At 38.1% G+C, this 18,756-nt stretch overlaps 1 long non-coding RNA gene across 4 annotated transcripts in view; it reads right to left on the bottom strand.

Moving 5' to 3' along the window:
* Positions 1 to 18,756, bottom strand: part of LOC117662451 (uncharacterized) — a 130,366-nt gene that overhangs the window by 84,798 nt on the left and 26,812 nt on the right. For all 4 annotated transcript variants that reach the window (XR_009622476.2, XR_009622475.1, XR_015733243.1 and 1 more), the window contains exons 2-3: positions 13,537 to 13,642; positions 545 to 684 (exon numbers count right to left, since the gene is read on the bottom strand). This is a non-coding gene — a long non-coding RNA (uncharacterized LOC117662451). The remainder of the gene's footprint in view (positions 1 to 544; positions 685 to 13,536; positions 13,643 to 18,756) is intronic.

Here is an 18,756-nt window from a genome sequence, read left to right as displayed (position 1 = left end):
AAATTTGTTCAGGAAAATAAAATTTACGTTGAAATAATTCATCTTTTTCCACATTATACAAACAAACAAAAAACAAAAAAACAGACGAGCACAAATCGATGTATAATAAAACAAATCTGCAAAGAATGTGTATGTGCCCTAATTCAATGTGTATGTGGGCCATCTTTACCATCATTTCAAGTCAATTGTTTCTACAGAGAAATGAATTTCATGACATAATAGTTTCATTTTACAAGAACTTCCTGTTGAGAGATAATGCTAGTTAGCTGTTCAGATAAATAAATATATAACACCACAACAAATAACACCATTAAAAAGTACAAAAGTAATAAAGCATTTTAAGCTTAAACTTTCTTTGAACATTAATCCTATATGTCTTCTTCCAAAGCCCAGAGGCTGTTGCTATTTTGCTGAGCATTCAAGCTGTTCTTATTTTCTTTCCAAATTTTGTATTTTTTTGGGGGGGGAAGGGGGTTGCACGTAAAAATATGTTGTCAATATGGTCAGAACTCCTATAAGTGGAAAATAGCCAGATGTCAAGTACCTTTAGAAAGCAAAAAATCAAGAGCTTGTCTCTGCAAATCTGATTCTTGCTCAAAATCTTGCTGTTATTCCTTTACATCTCAGGATCTTTCACTGCATGTGTCTTTCACTGCATGTGTCTTTCACTGCATAAATTTGTGTCTAGAAGACATAATAAATGTTAAAAAATATGTATTCCTATCTATCAGCACTCATAATGCTAAACTAATATATTCTCTGTCCTGATGTTATTAATATTAATGAAATTAATGATTAATATCATTAATTTCTAAGAAGAAATCATACTTAAATGTCCCCAAAATATTACATTCTAACTTTCCAAGCAAAGTATGGTAACTCCAGAGAAACTAATAACTGAACAGCCCCCATCTTCTTTCCATTCATATCCTGAGTCCAACTAATGTAATCAACTTTTTATTTGTTATAGATTGACTGTCTCTGAATAATTTGGTAATACTCCATTTTGAATGCATAACCAAAAACTGGGAGACTTTATTATTTTTGTCTATCCTGTTTCTATTCCATCCATTTCCATATACAATAGACAGGCCATGTAACTTCACAATTAAAAGACCTAAACAACATTAGTAAAACAACTGAAACGTTGTGATACACATCATCCATAAACATTCCCTATATTTTTGTGAAAGGTTTGAGTATAAAAGAAATGTTAACATATTTGGGGGTGGGGGGTGGAAAGGAGGTCACAGTAAGATCTTCTGGTGGGGTTAGTTTCATAAAAGCTGAAGTTATCACCAAAAACAACTTAATCTAATCATCTCAAAATGGACCTTTCCAGATGAAAAAAACAAAACAAATCCTAAACAAAGCTCTAAATTCATAATATAAGAGAAAAGCTGTTCCTTTTCATAGGCAGGAGCCAACCCGAATAGAATAGAATAGAATAGAATAGAATAGAATAGAATAGAATAGAATAGAATAGAATAGAATAGAATAGAATAGAATAGAATAGAATAGAATAGAATAGAATAGAATTTTTATTGGCCAAGTGTGATTGGACACACAAGGAATTTGTCTTGGTGCATATGCTCTCAGTGTACATAAAAGAAAAGATACATTCATCAAGAATCATAAGGTACAACACTTAATGATGGTCATAGGTTACAAATAAGCAATCAGGAAACAATATCAATATAAATCGTAAGGATACCAGCAACAAGGTTACAGTCATACAGTCATAAGTGGGAGGAGATGAGCGATGGGAATGATGAGAAGATGAGAAGATTAATAGTAGTGCAGAGACTTATGTCAGCGCAAACACCTTGAATTTGATCCAGAAATCTACCAGAAACCAGTGCAGCATTGCCAGAATTGGAATCATATGCTTTATCAAGCAATGCCCAGGAGAAACCTAGTCTTCTGAATTTAAGAATGGTTTTTGAGTTTCTGACAGGGCACTGCTACAACAATAGCATGTTACACCTGTGTAATTAGGAGGTAACCACTATGTATATAATAATGGCCAGATCATATCTTCAAAGAAGGAAGAGAGGCAATTGATTTGTTCCCAGCTGGACATTGTGCTTTTTTACACTGAAGGATAGTAAGGATAATAAGTGTCATAGAACAGCTTTGCTCCCAATCAGAGGTGTCCATAGGACCCAATGATTTCATCAAAAGTGATACATCGGTAGTCCTCAGTTAATGACAGTTCAAAGTTACAATGGTTCTGAATGAGTGACACTTATGACCAATCCTCAAACATCTGCCTCCCCCAAGCACCTCCATGGTCATGTGATCCTGATATGAATGCTTGTCAACCAGCACACACTTACAACATTCACAAAATCCCATAATTGGTGATTGACATGTGCGATCTTCCCTGCCAGCTTCCCAGAAGCAAAGTCAATGGGGAAGTTGGCAGGGAAGGTCACAAGTCACTCTGATAAGCCTCACACACCCAACAGCAGCAACCCTAAACCCCACTGCACTCACACAGTGCCACACTTGCCCCTCACACACTCTCGCATCCTTCCCTTCACACCCAACAGTAGCAACTTACCTGCCTGCCAGCCTGATTCTCCACTGATTTTGGTTGTTGAAAGCTGACAGGAAGTTGTGAGGAGGTCCTTGGTTAATAGGCTAAACTAAGTAATCTCATTTTATAGAGGTACTTTTCAAACAAGGTTAAATTAAGGAATCAACTAATTGAACTCCAGATCAGGGCCCATCTCTATCTATCTATCTATCTATCTATCTATCTATCTATCTATCTATCTATCTATCTATCTATCTATCTATCTATCTATCTATCTATCTATCTATCTATTTATCTATCTATCTATCTATCTATCTATCTATTACATTTCTATACCGCCCTTCTCCCAAAGGACTCAGGGCGGTGTACAGCCATATTAAAACAAACCCATCACAAAAATTAAAAACCGTTAAAATAATTAAAGCAATTTGGCCATTATTAAAACCCTTAGCTAAAACCCCTTTAAAACCAATTTTAAAACCCATTAACATTAATTTATTCGGTCAGGCCGGCTTGATTGAACAATAGAGTCTTCAGAGCACGACGGAAGGCGCGGAGGTTGGGGATCTTTCTTATATCGGGGGGCAGCTCATTCCATAGGGCAGGAGCCCCCACAGAGAAGGCTACCTCTATGTTATTGCATGTTCTCCATTCTGAATGTTTGTTACTTGCTCACCTTGATGGTAGAGTTCCTGTAACCCTTTGCTTTCTCACACAAAAAGGAACAGGTTCCAAATCAAAATAAAGCACTACAAGTAATATCACCTTCTCCACCTGTGGTTTTACCCAGTAGATATAGAGAATATGTCTCTTTCTTTCTTTGTGGAGAAGATAATATAGTGCTGATGTTCCATTCTGAAGAAACCAATAGTCTCACATCCTTAACGTATTTTCTGCTTGAGAGATATAGTTCATAATTATACTGAAGAAGTAGGAGAGAGTCAGGAAAAACATTGCCCTGATGGTAGAGAAGGAGGATGACTTACAGAAGGGATTTAAACTTTCCATCCTGCTCTGCCTTGCCTAGAGACACATAAGAAGCCTTAAATTGGTCAATAATAAACAGCATAAAATGAGTGCTTTGTGCCAACTGTTGTCACAGCAAGTGGATTTACAAGAGCTTCTGTGCTTAGTGACCTGAATATCTCCATTTGTTGACACTGCATATCACATTGTGATGAATAGCATTAATGTTGTATAGCCTAAAGTAAACTTCTAATGATTTGCTTTGCATGTTTCTATTTCTTGTGAGCTGTTTACATAAATAGTAAAGATTCAGTATCACTACATGGTGCATCTAGAAAGTCTCTGAAAGCTATGGTAACATAGAGAAGATTTAATTCAAATATATGGCAAGGCTATTAAAAATTCTGGCTCAGAGGACTTTTGCTGTTTTATCCATTAGCCAAACAAGAAATGTGAGAGAAGAAATTCATCATGTCCAAGCACTCCCTGATTTTAAACAAGCTGTGGAAAACATGGAGAGAATGGCTTTGGCCTTCTTTCCAATTTCTTTCCTAAGTTGTGGCCATAGGAAGCCTCTGTATTAGTATGTGTGAAGGAGACAAAGACAAAAGGAGGGGAGAGTCTGCAAGGCAGGTGCAGATATGCTACATGTGTTTCTGCTCAACCCTCTCATTGCATGTGATGATATGGGCACTGGAAAGCACAGGGCGGCTGCATAAACACTATTCTGCATTATATAATCAAGAGGGAAGGAGCTTAGAATAGAAGAGGACTCCTTCAATAACAAATTTGGTCCAGTCCTTTATAGTTTTCAGAATGTAATCCTGGTGATGGACAAATGGACAGAATTTCACTATCATGATAAAACAGGCATGCCCGTATTATAGTTATCCTATTATCTGAATGCCTGTGTGTATTCATTTGTTTTTTTAAGGAACTATAGAAATACAGCTTTCAAATTGAAATGTGATAGAATTAGACTTTGGGTGGTTTATGGTGAATGGCTTTATACCCTAATTTGTGTCTGCATGACATGTCTTCAAATCAGGTTTGATTCCTGGGGACTGCCCGGTCTAGTCCATGTAGTTTTCTTGGCAAGATTTTTCAGAAGTGGTTTGCCATTGTCTCCTTCCTAGTGCTCAGAAAGAATGACTGGCCCAAGGTTACCCAGGTGGCCTAAGGTGGGACAAGAACTCCCAGTACTGATTTCTAGCTTGATGCCTTAACCACTACACAAAACTGGCTCAAATTTGTGGTAACCTGGTATACTGAGTTGTCCAGATTGACTGATAATTTCAGGTACCTTGTGGCATCTTCATTGTTGTGACATATTTAACAGCACAGTAGAAATAGCCTTCCCCTCACAGCCTAACTGATATTAAAGTTTGAGAGCTTTCAACTTTCAGAATTTCCCAGCCACCATATCCATTGCTATGAATTCTGGAAGTTCTGGAGGGTACCAAATTGGAAATGGCTGATCTAATTGAACCACTCTCTAAGCATCACATTTCAATCATGTAGACCACAAATTAATTGTTGTAGGAGGGTTACTTCTTTTGTAGATAGCTGTGGTAGCCATAGCATATATGCAACTTAAAATCATTCCTGTATGAGTTCCCATGCCTTTGCAAACAGAATGTGAAAATAATTTTCCTCTTCCATTGTTATTCTCCATTAATTGATCCTGAAAGGAATACTGGTTCCAAAACCTATTAAACCTCAAAACATGACATATAAATTGCCCAGTATGTAAACTGAAACTTAGTTAAATTTCAGGAATTGTATATTTCCATATGTCTTGATATACTGTAGTTCTCCATTAATAAATGGTAACTTGTATATTTAGAGATGGTATGCACAGGAAAAATGTTTGTGAAAATAGTACTAGAAAGTAGTTTCATTTTTTATGAACTTGTAACTGCAGTACATTGAGCAAAACAATGAATATAATAACATATCACAATAACTATAGCATCATATAAAACAAGGAACCTCTAAACTACATGATCCATAAAGTAGAATAGTATTAACTTGCATGTATTCAAAGTAGGAGGTATGAAATTAATTTATTTTAAAGAAACTTCACCAAGGTTTGGGGGTGGGAGGGGGAAGTATTAATTGTGTTTTTTACTTTAAGAACTCTAATTCCAAGCATAAAATTGATGGGAGACTAATGTAAGTAGAACCATGTGAGAAGAAAAGCTCTAAAGTGTGATACTTTATGAGGGTTAAATTAATAGTAATGTGTCTGTGTTTATTTTTAATAGGGATAGTTTAATAAGTGAAACAGGAAAATAGTCCTTGAAATTAGCTCTTTCTCCCACATCGCCATATAATCACCATTTGCTACAAACGTTTGCCAATAATAGACCAGCTTCAATATATTGTGTCTTCCCCTAGATCAGGGGTGTCAGACTCAAGGCCCATGGGGTGCTTAATCTGGCCCGTGGGGCCACCCTGGAAACAGTGAAGGACCGGCCCACGGTGCCTCTGCCAGTGAAAATGGAGCGTCCCTCCGAGTTCTATTTCCCTGGCAGAGTGCTAGAAAAACAAACTATTAGCAAAAGTGGATTTCCCCCAGCCCCACCCGGGCCACCACAGGTGCCTCCGACATGAGTGATGTTGAGCTGGACACCCCCACCTGGACACACCCCACTGTGCCCCCCAAAGTCAAACACAACCCTGATGCGACCCTCAATGAAATTGAGTTTGACACCCCTGCCCTAGATCCTAACAATTATTTCCATTTCAAACAAATGTCTACAAAGATATTCCTTCAATTTTTGGGAAAACTAGACATTTTATGGCACCAACTCTGGACTATATGAGGATGGGGTAAATTGGCAAGATCCAATTTTTCAATTGTCTTTGGTAGCTTGTGAGATTGACATGTTGCAGCAAAATTTCTTTCCTGTGCTTCTGAACACTGCTTAATCATGGTGTCAAATTTTGAATGTTGCAATACGGCACTGTAAGCTGATGGTGACACCATGTTTAAGAAAATCTATGTGAATAAACCATATGCTTCTCCATAAATTATAATCAAGAGTTTTCCTGCTTATGCCTGAGTTTGAAAATCTCCCTCTCCCCGCATGCAAAGGTTATTGATGATATTCCATGGACTGATATTTTATTTCTGTATAATAGGGACAAGTTTATTTATAATAGGGTTATAATAGGGATGAATCCATGTTTCTTCAGCTGTAAATATGCTGTAAAGAAATTCCTCACTTATATGCTCAGAGGGTGAAAACAATTGCTGGCAATTTTCAGTTCTTGAAAGTTTCTGCTCTGCCATCAGCATGCAAGGAGTCATCTTCCACAAGTCTTCCATTATGTAAGAATATCAATGTGACCCATATGCTGCTGTGAAATGCTCAGCTTGACAGCAAGTTTCTTTTAGGTGATCTGTCAATTGGCCATTTATCAGTTCATTAACATTTTTCATGTGAAACTTGTTAATTGTTGTCACAAGTCATTTACTTCCTTCTTGATCATACCCATCAGTTCTTCCCAGTCCATCTTTACATTTTTTTCAGTCCAACAAGGCACAGTATTCATGTCTACACAGTTATCACCATAACCAAACTGCATTTGTCAATAAATTTCAAAAAAGGGAACTCCTTTGGCAGTCAAAAATTCAATCATGGGGTATTGCTTAAAGTGCACCAATGATTCACTGCAGGTTCCCATTTCATGGACAATAGAAACTTAATCTTTTCTTACAACAACTTCCCAAGTTAAAGAACATGCTAGGGAACTCATCAGAACTATTAGCGCATCAGTATCTTTTGACACTTTATAACATTGGAGGACTTATTTTTCATTCATCCTCATAGTGAACAATAGAATCAAATAACCTTGGCCTGAATATCAGGCCAAGCACATGGGAATGTGAGCCATCAGGATGTCTTTCAGAAATCTGAGTTTGCCCATACGGGGATACAATGTGTCAATTCTATCAATCTATATTGGCTTCTAAATAAATAAATTCTGAATAAGTCTAGAATAACACCAACAGCAATATATATTCCGCAAATCAAAGGGTTGAGTGAGGTCTCATGTAACCTGACCAATAGGCCACTACAGTAATCCAAGCACAACATCTCCAAGCATGAATCAAGAGTTTGGCTATAGAGTAGTGAGAATCGATGGATTCTGCAATATTTGCTAAATAGAAGTAGCAGATTTTAACAGGGGTATTTTTTCTATCTGAAATTTATTTTTATTCCACTATGACTCTAAGTTCTTTACAAGTGGGGAGATCAATAACTAGCAATCTGAAAACTTCAGTGTGATAAACTGGAAAGAAAGGGAAGAGATGATCAGGATGAAACACAATAATTTTTGTTTTACTCCCATTTAATTTTGAGATGGTGGAGGCACATCTAATCTGAAATTCTGCCTAGCCCACCCTGAGGCCACAGATAAACCTCCAAGTGGCCTCAATTACTCTCTAAAAGAATGCAAATGACCAGCTGTCTGCAAGGAATATAAATCCTTCCATTCCCCACCATCCAGTCAGAGCTGAAAAATCTTCTGGATGAGAAGCGAAATGTCTTCAAAGAAAAACCAGAAAGCCCAGTTGCCTCTTGAAAAAAACCCCTTTGGGCTGCTCACAAAAAATACTTTATTACAAAAAATGCTTACAAAATTTCATACATATAAAAATAATAATTTATGTATAGCAGACAAAATTTACTCAAAGATTGCACAGCTATTTGGCAGAAGGTTTTTAAAGACTACAGAAATTTAAAGTTCAGAAAATTTCAATGTGTAGTTTTGAATCATGTTCAGCTGAACAGGTTGCAAAGAAGGCTGTGCAAAGCATTCAAAAGAGTTGTTTGACAATGGATTTTAGGACTCTTGAGGCATCTCTCTTTGAACACTTCAAGCAATCATGACCTTCACAGGGCTTACTTAGCTACTATGAAAGCTGACCCTGGTTATCTGTACATTCATGTTCATCCATAGACAACACTTTTACTGAAACTACAGCCAATCAAAAGTGATTGTGTACAGATATACACACACGGGACTAGCCAGCAAAAGCTATTGAGGTACATATGCACACTTTGAAAAGAATGCAGGTACTTTCATGTTTTGAATGCAGGTTCAATTCTCAATAAGAAGGGTTGCTAAACATTCTTTCAAAGACTTTGCACAGATCTATTGCAAAACCCCTTCAGTTCATCATTAAATAACCCAGATTTCTAAGACTAGCGAGACATATCAAAATATTGGTCACTGATTCCATCACCCACCATTCCTTTTCTCAAGTAAATCTTTCATTTCTTACTGCTAAACAGCTGCCTTGGAGGCTACAGATAGTTGTCTATTAGGCAAAATAAAAAGAGAACCAATTTCTTATGAGATTACAGGGGTTTTGACCATGAGCATTTTTATCCACCTATCAAGTCCTTCCCAAGGACCTGAATGGACAGATGTTGTTTGATAGCAATAAACATATAATCACAGGAAATAAACTGTTCCAAATATAGCTGCCTATTGCAAGTGGTTTTGTCAGTGTCACATCAACCTATTTTCCTTGGTAATTAGTGTCCGTCAACATTGCTGTGTAGATCAAGGGCATAATTTATTGTCATTTTTTTGGTCATCCTGCCCAGGACTTTTAGTTCTGCAGTAGTTCAGTCCGCTATCCAGCTATGTAGCTAATGATCAGAATTGTCCAGGTAGTCATTGTCTTGATAGCATTTCCTCTCCATTGAGTTTGGACTTTAAAGATTTTCTTTACTCTCAAAATGTATTCGCTTCCAGTGATTCCAGTGATTCTAGTGGTAACTTTTTTGCTGGATCTTTCATTATCAGGTAGATTTTGCCAGGTGTTAACTAATCTTCAATTTCAACTAATTTTATCCTATGTTGTTAAACTGCTTGGCAATGAGTGGGTGTAGACCAATCAGATGTTTCAACCAAAAACCATGCAATTCATCTTCACCTGGTGCTGACTAATTTTTGATCTTCCTTCAGGGGTGGGTTCTACTTACCTTTACTCTCAGTTCGCAACGGGAGTGCGTGCACTTCTGTGCATGCGCAGATCATTAATTATGACGTCTGGGTGGGTGGAGCCTCCCACTGCTTTTACTACCAGTTCTAAAGAACCAGACAGAAACGGGAGCAACCCACCTCTGTCTTCCTTGCCCTTTTCTCCATCATTTCTGCTAAGTTATTTCATTTCAGCTTCTTTTCATTCTTATCCATCTTCTTTATCCAAGTTAGATTCTTGTTGTATTTCTTTCACTTGTCCCAAATCTGCACCCAGAACTGCACTGGTTTTTTTTTCTTTGTCAGGTGTTGATTCATTGGTTCACTGAAGTCTCTCCATAGATGGAGAGAAAATCAGTAGAAAAACTGATTCATCTGAAAATGGAGATTCTACCTATAGTGCACAATTCAAGCTTCATATCTCTTAATCTTCTTGGCTATAACTATTATTTGTTGCTTTAGTGTTTCCAGTGTTTCCTTAGTCTTCTTTGTTTCTAGGTCACATTTCTTGATCAGGTATTCTTTGGTCTCCTTGTTCTTCAATTTCTTTTCTTTCATCTGTTCTAGCTTGCTTGGATCTGATTTTAATACCGTTTTCCCCAAAAGAGACATCCCCTGATAATAAACCCAATCAGGCTTTTGAGCGCATGGCAATAAGGCCAAGCGCTTATTTCAGGGTTCAAAAAAATATATAAGACAGGGTCTTATTTTTGGGAAAATACGGTATGCTGATCATATTTTCTAGCCTAATCTTCTAGTTTGGTGTGCACTGTTTGGCTTTTTTCTTCTTAGTTGATTTTGTATCTCAATTATTCAGTTATAACCACAGCCATGATGTACACTAGTTGGTTTATTTTTTGCAGTGAGGTGTTTATATTTGAAATTACTAATTATTGGCATCTTTTTAATAATTCTGCTAGGTTTTTTTTGTCTCAAGCTTTAATGAAAACAACATTTATTCTGTTGTTTTTGTGCTGTTCTAGATGCTCAATTATTCTCTTTCAATTTTTCTTTTTTAGTTAAAAGGCTTTGTTCTTTCTGAGTAAAAGGAAGAGAAGTGGGTGCCTGGTTTGAGAATGAAAATGATTCAATAGCTCTGCTCTTCCTCTACTGCTGACTCCCCCGGTTTGCCTCTATAATCTGAGCTAGTTCTAGCAAGTGTTTGGTTTTTTTTCTTTGCCCTGGATAGACCTTTGCAATTCTTCCCATTCTGTTTCTATGAATACTTTATTTTGTATTGTAAATTGATGTTGATCTGCTAGCCTCTGTTCTATTATTTCTGATTCTGGTGGTGTTGTTCTCAAAATTGGTGCATTCTTTTCAGATTCCTTTTTTTGTTGGAGTGGATTTGTAAGCACCTTTTCTTTCAGTAGTACTGCAGTTGCTATCCCCTGGATGCTCAAGCAACCATCCTAAATCCTGTAAGCGCATTTACCATCACATGACCAGGAATTCTAACACAGTGAAGTTCTTGTTGACTCAGGTGGTGATTAATCAAAAATGGGCTTCTGTAAATTACATCTCACCATATTATTTATGGAAGAGACACTCTTCATCTGGCAGCTCTGGTGAGACATGTCCAGTATGTTTGAACCACTTTTTAGCTTTCATCTTCCTCAGAGTACACATGTTCCACAACCATGTCAAAGTAGTGTCTCACTGGGGGATTATTGTTATTATTTTGGGGCATGTGTTGCTTTCTCATCATACAGTGACTTAGTCTGAAAAAGCTCCTTCAGTAATTGCTCCACTTAACCACTGATCTGAATCCACCATCTGTAATTGTTTTGCATTTTTTACACTCAGTCTCAATAACATTCTGTGAAATATTTATTCTGCTCACAGCCAAGCTGTTTATTTCCTCTTTGAATGTCACTAAATCAACATTTCCTTAGGATGTTGTGACCTATGCAAACTGAAGTTCAAGATTCCATGGATAGCTTTTTGATAGAATATTTTTGAACAAAAGAAGTACAAAATGAATAGCCATCCCAAAGAATGCCACATTTTGCTTGAAACAAAATAATAAGGACATTTAGAGGTTCATGTCTATGCAAAAGTGGACCTTTCAAAAGAAGTTTAAAAAGCATTAATAAGATTTACACTATATATAGTGTTACTCCTGTGGGTAGTATCTGTCTTCCTCAATCTCAGGTCCTCTACCAGAAGACTGGGACTTCATGGGTTTTGCACAGCATCTTAGCTGCTCCTAGCATGCTAGACTTCTGGATAGGGAACACTGCTGTTTTTCCTGGGAACTATTGGAGTGACTGTCCTAGCTTAGGTGTCACAGCCCCAAGTGTTTCTTCCACTACTATGATCATTTTGCATTTAATTTTCCACATCCTCTCTAGTTCTTCCTTCAGGCCCTGGTACTTCTCCTGCTTTTCATACTCTTTCTACTTGATGCGGCTCTCACTTGTTACTGTACATCTGGAGTGGCATATCATCTGGCCAAGCCATTTACGCTTCCTTCTGAGGAGATCTTTAGAATAGTATATTGGGACATGATTATGGGGTGTCTGCCTCATAAGGCTCTGAGGTTCCCCTCAGGGAGAGCATTTAAATATAGCCAGCTGTGTGGAGGCAGGAAAGTGAATTTGTGGCACTACTGCTGCTCATTGGGAGAGGCACTAGGAAAGTGTGTTAAGAGACCCCCTTGGGCCACCCCATCATTACTTTCAGTTGAGTTACATTAAAGTAGCAAATAACTGAATCTTTCAATAAAGCAAGCCATTTCCGCTCAGGATATTTGTGACTTCAGTTCCTCTAAAATGGGTTAGTGGGCTGGCCTCCAACTGAACAGTTGGATAATTGACCTGGCAATCATTAGAAAATCTTTGGCCATATTTCAGAATCTCATAGATGACATAATATATCAATGCCATTTTGATCTCAAGATATGGCACTAAAATTTGTATTTACTATTACCATCATTTGTAGTTCACTGAAAAAAAATCAGCCTATTTTCTGTTGATCGTTATATTCTTCATTATATGGAATTGTTATTTCCCCTCTTCTTTCCATATTGATTGTAAGGTTTTTATTTTTTAAAAGGCATGTGACAGAAGTAACATTATAATTATTCATTAAGCACTGTAGTGGAAATTAATATCTAGGCAAGCAAACCACAAGCCACATGTTTCCTTCACATATCAAATTCATCAAATAAACCAGGGGTGTCAAATTCAATTTCACTGAGGGCTGCATTAGTATTGTGTTTGAACTTAGGGGACCGGGATGGGCATGGCCAGTTCAACGTCACTTGTATGCCTATGGTGGCCTGAGTGCTCTGCCAGCAAAAACAGGCTCCCAACCTCTGTTTTCAGCTGCAATGGCCTCCTGCAACCCTCTACCAGTGAAAACAGAGCTCAGGAGGGCCACCAGCAGTCCTCTTGAGCTCCATTTTCACTGGCAGAGGTATTGCGGGCTGGTCCTTCACTATTTCCAGGATGGCCCTGTGGGCCAGACCTAAGCACTCCATGGACTGAATCCGGCCCCAGGCCTTGAGTTTGACACCCCTGATATAAAGGGCAGCAAACATATGAGGAAAAAATATGGAAGTTTGAATTTTGAAATGTTTGAAAAATAAAGTTTTCCCTTTGTTTTGAAACTACAGATGATTGAATGGTATAGGTTCAGGATCACAATCCCATCAGTGAAATTCATAATATAATGGCAATGTCTTATTTTCAGGAAAATAACCACCTGCAGTAGAAAACTCAGAAATGCCAAATTAAATTAAAAGGCTTTATAATGTCATTTATTTTAGATGAGAAGTGTCTCTTGCTGCGTGAACTTTAAAAAAAGTTTGGATTAGCGTATCAGAAGTGGTTTTTCTCAAAGTAAATGGCACTTATCTACTCTTTTGGCTACACAGACTGCTGTTCGGTGAAGGAGAAATGAGGCCTGGCTCCAAATATCAATTCTCTTTTAACATTCAGTAAATGGCCTAGGTGCTAAACATCAGTGTAACACTAAGACACCATAAAAAATAGAAATTCTCTTTGATGAATATTTACCTGAGGTGAAGCTGTCATGGCAATATGTAGAAAAGCAAGGAAGGAAGATTAGTGGCTAATATATTCACAGCACGAATGTCTAAAGATGTCCCAAAACATTTGACTTCTGGAAATGAATGAGAGGTGTTACTAAAAACGTGTGGAAATCCACAGCGAAATGCCAATAATCTGTACAAGTTTCTTTTAACTTCCTGCAACATTCAGAGAAATATATGAACAGAGTAGGATTTTCCAATTCAAACCATATTTAACTTTAGGGGTAAAAGCCTATCTACATTCACAACTGTGCAGAAGATATTTGGAATGATATGCAAATTTATTTGGGCTTCTTTTGAAATCCTTGCAGTTGATTCTGCTGCAGGCCCAACTAGAAGAAATACAGTTTGCACAATTAGCAACAACACAAATCATTGTTTTGTTTTGTTTTTTAAAAAAAGGCAGCATCTCCATTCCAGAGTAAAACTCTGGCAATGAGTTTGGGAAAGACAGGAGGGTTAACTTTTTGTCCCCTCATTTACTCCTTATTTGGGTTGGCTCCTCCGAACGGTATTTGCACTGGAGGGAAGAGTTTCGATTCTATCTCAATACATGTGTCAGCGTTCTAAGTAATGCATCTGCCAAAAGCAGAACTCTGAGGCAGGTAGATTCCTCAAAGAACATGTTTATTGAATACAGCATATCGGCACAGCTAGTGAAAACCAACTCTAAAAGTTCCTGAGATTTTTTCCCCTAATTAAAAGAGCAAATATTTCCCTCCCCAGAAGTCACCAGTCACATTTTCCAATTAAAGTAGCTGGCAGGCTGCTTGGTCGCTCCTCTCCTCCTTCAACTGCCACCGGTTGGGATGGTCTTGGTTCCTACAAGAAAACCTTATTGTTTTAACTGTTAACCAGTCTATCTACTTCCCCCTCCCTTCCCTCTCTCAGAGTTCGTGGCAACTATGAGGCAGCAAAAGATGACTTCAGCTAGGTTTGCTTCAGAGTTGACAACAGGATTAGTACTAATCCAGGACTGCTACCTCGATACTCTTTTAAGTGAAATAATAATTGTGCTTGTTTGCTCTGATGTCATTCTTCTCCTGGCCACTGCTTCCTTGTCACTGCTATCTCTCTCAGCTGCTTCCTACTTTTCCCTCTTCACCATGGCTGCAACTCTATCAATTCACTATTATCATGCCTCCTACCTCCTCCTCCATACCATCACTACCGCCATTGCCAATCCTCCTCACTAGAGCTTGAGAACCAGCCAGATTAGATAAGAAGTGTGTTGGGCAGCTAATTACTTGTTTTCTCTGCCTAATAGTAATTCAATCCAATCTGTCACTGCCTTGGGTGTGCACAACCAATGAGAGCATATTAAACTCCTTGGGGAAATTATAAATCCAGAATATGCAAATTACATTAATCATTATTTGGAAAGCTAGTGGCTACTTCAAGGGAGCAGTTTTATTCTGGTGCTAGGATTTAGTTACAGAAATAGCAGCAAGTTGCTGTGCCCTTGGAGTATGAAGGACAGAATGGATAACCATTAGGTAAAGGTAAAAGTTCCCCTCGCACATATGTGCTAGTCGTTCCCGACTCTAGGGGGTGGTGCTCATCTCCGTTACAAAGCTGAAGAGCCAGTGCTGTCCGAAGATGTCTCTGTGGTCATGTGGCTGGCATGACTAAACGCCAAAGGCGCACAGAATGCTGTTACCTTCCCACCAAAGGTGGTCCCTATTTTTCTACTTGCATTTTTTACATGCTTTCGAACTGCTAGGTTGGCAAAAGCTGGGACAAGTAACGGGAGCTCACCCCGTTACATGGCACTAAGGATTCAAACTGTTGAACTGCCAACCTTTCAATTGACAAGGTCAGCGTCTTAGCCACTGAGCCACTGCATTCCTTTCCAGATAACCACTAGATGCCTACAAAAAGTTAGTTTTCTGGATCATTAGTTGCCATCTGGTGGACATCCCAGATAGTACAACACTTATTGCCTACTCACCTGCAGCTATTGCTTACAGTTCTGCCCTCAATCATACATAGATTTGTTTGTGGACATGTACTAGACCTCTAACCAAGTAAAATCAAGTTTGTTTCTTTTATGATAGAAGGCCTGATCTCCTTGGTTTAATGATGATATTTAATGGTGATATTCTTGTTAACAGACAGATAAGAAATTAAGCAAAGGAAGAAGCCCAGCAAATAGATTAAATCAGGGGTCCCCAACCCCTGGGCTGTGGCTGTTCAGAACCTGGCTGCCCAAAGCAGTGGGTGAGCGCGCACCCATCCCCACTTGCACAAGCAGCAGTGAGTGCATGTGCTCCTTTTGTGCAAGCATCATGCCCGCATGCACACCGCTTGCACAAATTGAGCTGTCCATGCACACTTGCCCACCGCTTGTGCAGAACCATCCCCTCTTCCCTCCCGCCGGTCTGCAAAGCTGGAAAGGTTGGGGAACTGTGGATTAGATCACATTGTATGCAGAAAATATGTTCAGTCTGGAAATAAAGCATGAAGAGCTAGTTGCCTCAAGATTCTCACCCTGAAATATTAGTTAATCTAAAGTAACCAATGCCAGGATTAAGTGAGCAATAATATGATTTAAGATATGATCGCTTTCCGTGCTCCTAAAATTACTCTAGAAGACCCATGTAAATGGTTCCTAGCAAAAACCTAAAAAAAAATAAATCCAACTATTGCAAAAACATTAGCACTAGTGTGTTTGTGTGTGTGTGTTGAATATTTTTATAACTATAAAAAAATGTTGTTTATAATAACAGTATACAAAAACAAATTAAATGATAAAGAGAAATCAATCCAGCAAATCAATGATGAAATTATAATACAAGCATAGAAAAAAAATCAGAAGAAATCTATATTAATATAAACCACCTAAATGAATCATAGATTCATTTAATTATTTAATAAGATATACAATTGTGCATAAATAGATTCTATTCTTATAAAACATTATCCATTATCTTCATCTTTTCTGTAAGATACAGTCTGTGACCAAGAAACAGTGAATAGAGTCAGAAGAACTGCTTACATTTAATCCATCTTGCCTGCCTTTTGTTAGGATGATTGCTGGCTAAAGGGATTCAGTGCATGCCTAAGAAATGCCTGAAGGCCACAGAAAATAATAATATTTTCTTCTCCCATTTTAGTTGATGTAATCTGGGTCTGTGAAGAAGAAGCAAGCGCAGAAGAGAAGGAGGAAGGGAGGGAGGGAGGGAAGGAAGGAGAGTGGGAGAGAGCTGAGGTTTAACCAATGTGAAAGGATTCCGGTGGAACTAACTGCCTTCTGGAGAACATTTTAGGAAATAAGTTTGCATAACACCCTAATCAATAGATTCTCAGACAGATTCTGCGACTCCCCAGACATTTAAAGCTGATGCTAAACCTGTATATTTATGCATATATTCAAATACTATAAAATGTCAGAATCCTGCCATCCATAGGAAGCTAAACCCAAGTCATTTCTGAACCTGTTACATGCTTGTCATATTAAGTAATAATATCCCTACTGTAGGTAGGCCAAAAAATAAAAAATAAAAATCACTTAGCTACTGACCTAAGTTTGGGGAAATTTGTGTCTTACTGCCTCATAGATTTGCTTAAACAGTCGGTTTTGTTTCTTCCATTGTAAAATGGAATAAAGTTTAATTCACACTGCAATTATAATGAATGCTAATCAAGCTAGACTGTTGGGGTGGGGTGGAATTAGGAAAATGAAAGGTTTGCTGTTGGCACAATAGTCCTTTAAGCTGGTTTATGATTTCAGAATTCTAATTTTAACACACTTTAATAACCTGAAAAGTGCTTAAGGCTTTAATAAGTTCTGTTCATCGTTTCATAGACTTTGCCCCCATCTTTCATAAATATGCTTGGCTCACTGATACGGTGGCCTCAGAGTCTGACTGTGGAGCTGCTTTACTACTCTGCAAGAACCCGGTTTTCTGTTCCTGGGATTATTATTTTGATGTTCCAATATGATAATAATTGTTAGGATATGGTCTGAGCCTAACAAGTTGTCCAGGCAATATATGTGTTCTGTGACTTTAATATGAATATGTATCATGTGACTTTAAAGTTTTACTGTTGATTCATTGTAATGCTGAGTCATGCTGTAATTAGATAATCACCGGTTGTGAATGTATTTAAGGAAGGTACTGTAACGTATTCAGTTGATGATAAACTACCATAGTGTGTGGAGTTGCTACCATTGTGCTATCATCATTGGATGGATCTCCTACCATCGTGGTTTGTGAACCAGAGTGAGTTTGTTATTCTAATCAACTACTGTTTGTGTGGTAAGAAGATTTTATATCACTGGACTGATTTAACTGGCAAAGACTTGGATTGATTTAAAGACTATGAGATTGTTTTTTCACTATAAAGTAAACTTTTGATAAACCAGTTTGCACATCTCTTATTCATTGCTCTCAGCAACGTTTCTCTGTGCTCTACACTCTGCTGGTTGGTAACACAACAACAATATCCTTAACAATAATACCTCACATTTATTCAGTTTATTCTATCTTAAAGGTGTTCTCTAAATGTATATGTAGAAACAATAAGGCAATCTTCCTAAGAAAAAAGTTTATTGAGGATTATATTAAACATTTGGGGGGGGGGAAAGGTGTTTCATCAAATGTGGGGGCAAAGTCTATGGGGGCCTTGGTACTACAGTGGTTTAAAGCACCCTGTTATTAACACAGCTGCCTGCAATTTACTGCTGGTTCGAATCTCTCCAAGGCTCAAGGTTGACTCAGCCTTCCATCCTTTCTAAGGTAGGTTAAATGAGGACCCAGTTTGTGGGGGCAATAAGCTGACTTTGTATAAATATACAAAAGTATGAAGGCTATTGCTTAACGCACTGTAAGCCGCCCTGAGTCTCCGGAGAAGGGCGGCATATAAATCAAATTAAAAAAAAAAAATGTGTATTTGTCGTCAGGATATAAAATACAAAGGAAAAAATAATAATGGGAAAATAGGGGCTAGCGAGCAAGCTCTATGCAGAACACATGGGGCCCCAAAGGCAGAAATATCAGGGTCATGAGCTATGGGTGTATCATCTTCCACTTCAATAATAAGAGGGGGGAGGTGATCATTGAGCAATACATAATTTTTTTTTAATTGAAAAGTTTTACAAAGAAAAATTCCCCCCCATTCCCCCACCCCTTTTCCCTCCCCACCACTCCCCCCCCTTCCCATCCCCGCCTCCCCCCCCCCA

The sequence above is a fragment of the Pantherophis guttatus genome, chromosome 3 (genome assembly GCF_059756535.1).
Source record: "Pantherophis guttatus breed Tessera chromosome 3, ASM5975653v1, whole genome shotgun sequence".
Lineage (NCBI taxonomy): Eukaryota > Metazoa > Chordata > Lepidosauria > Squamata > Colubridae > Pantherophis > Pantherophis guttatus.
This window is presented reverse-complemented; position numbering and strand designations above follow the sequence as displayed.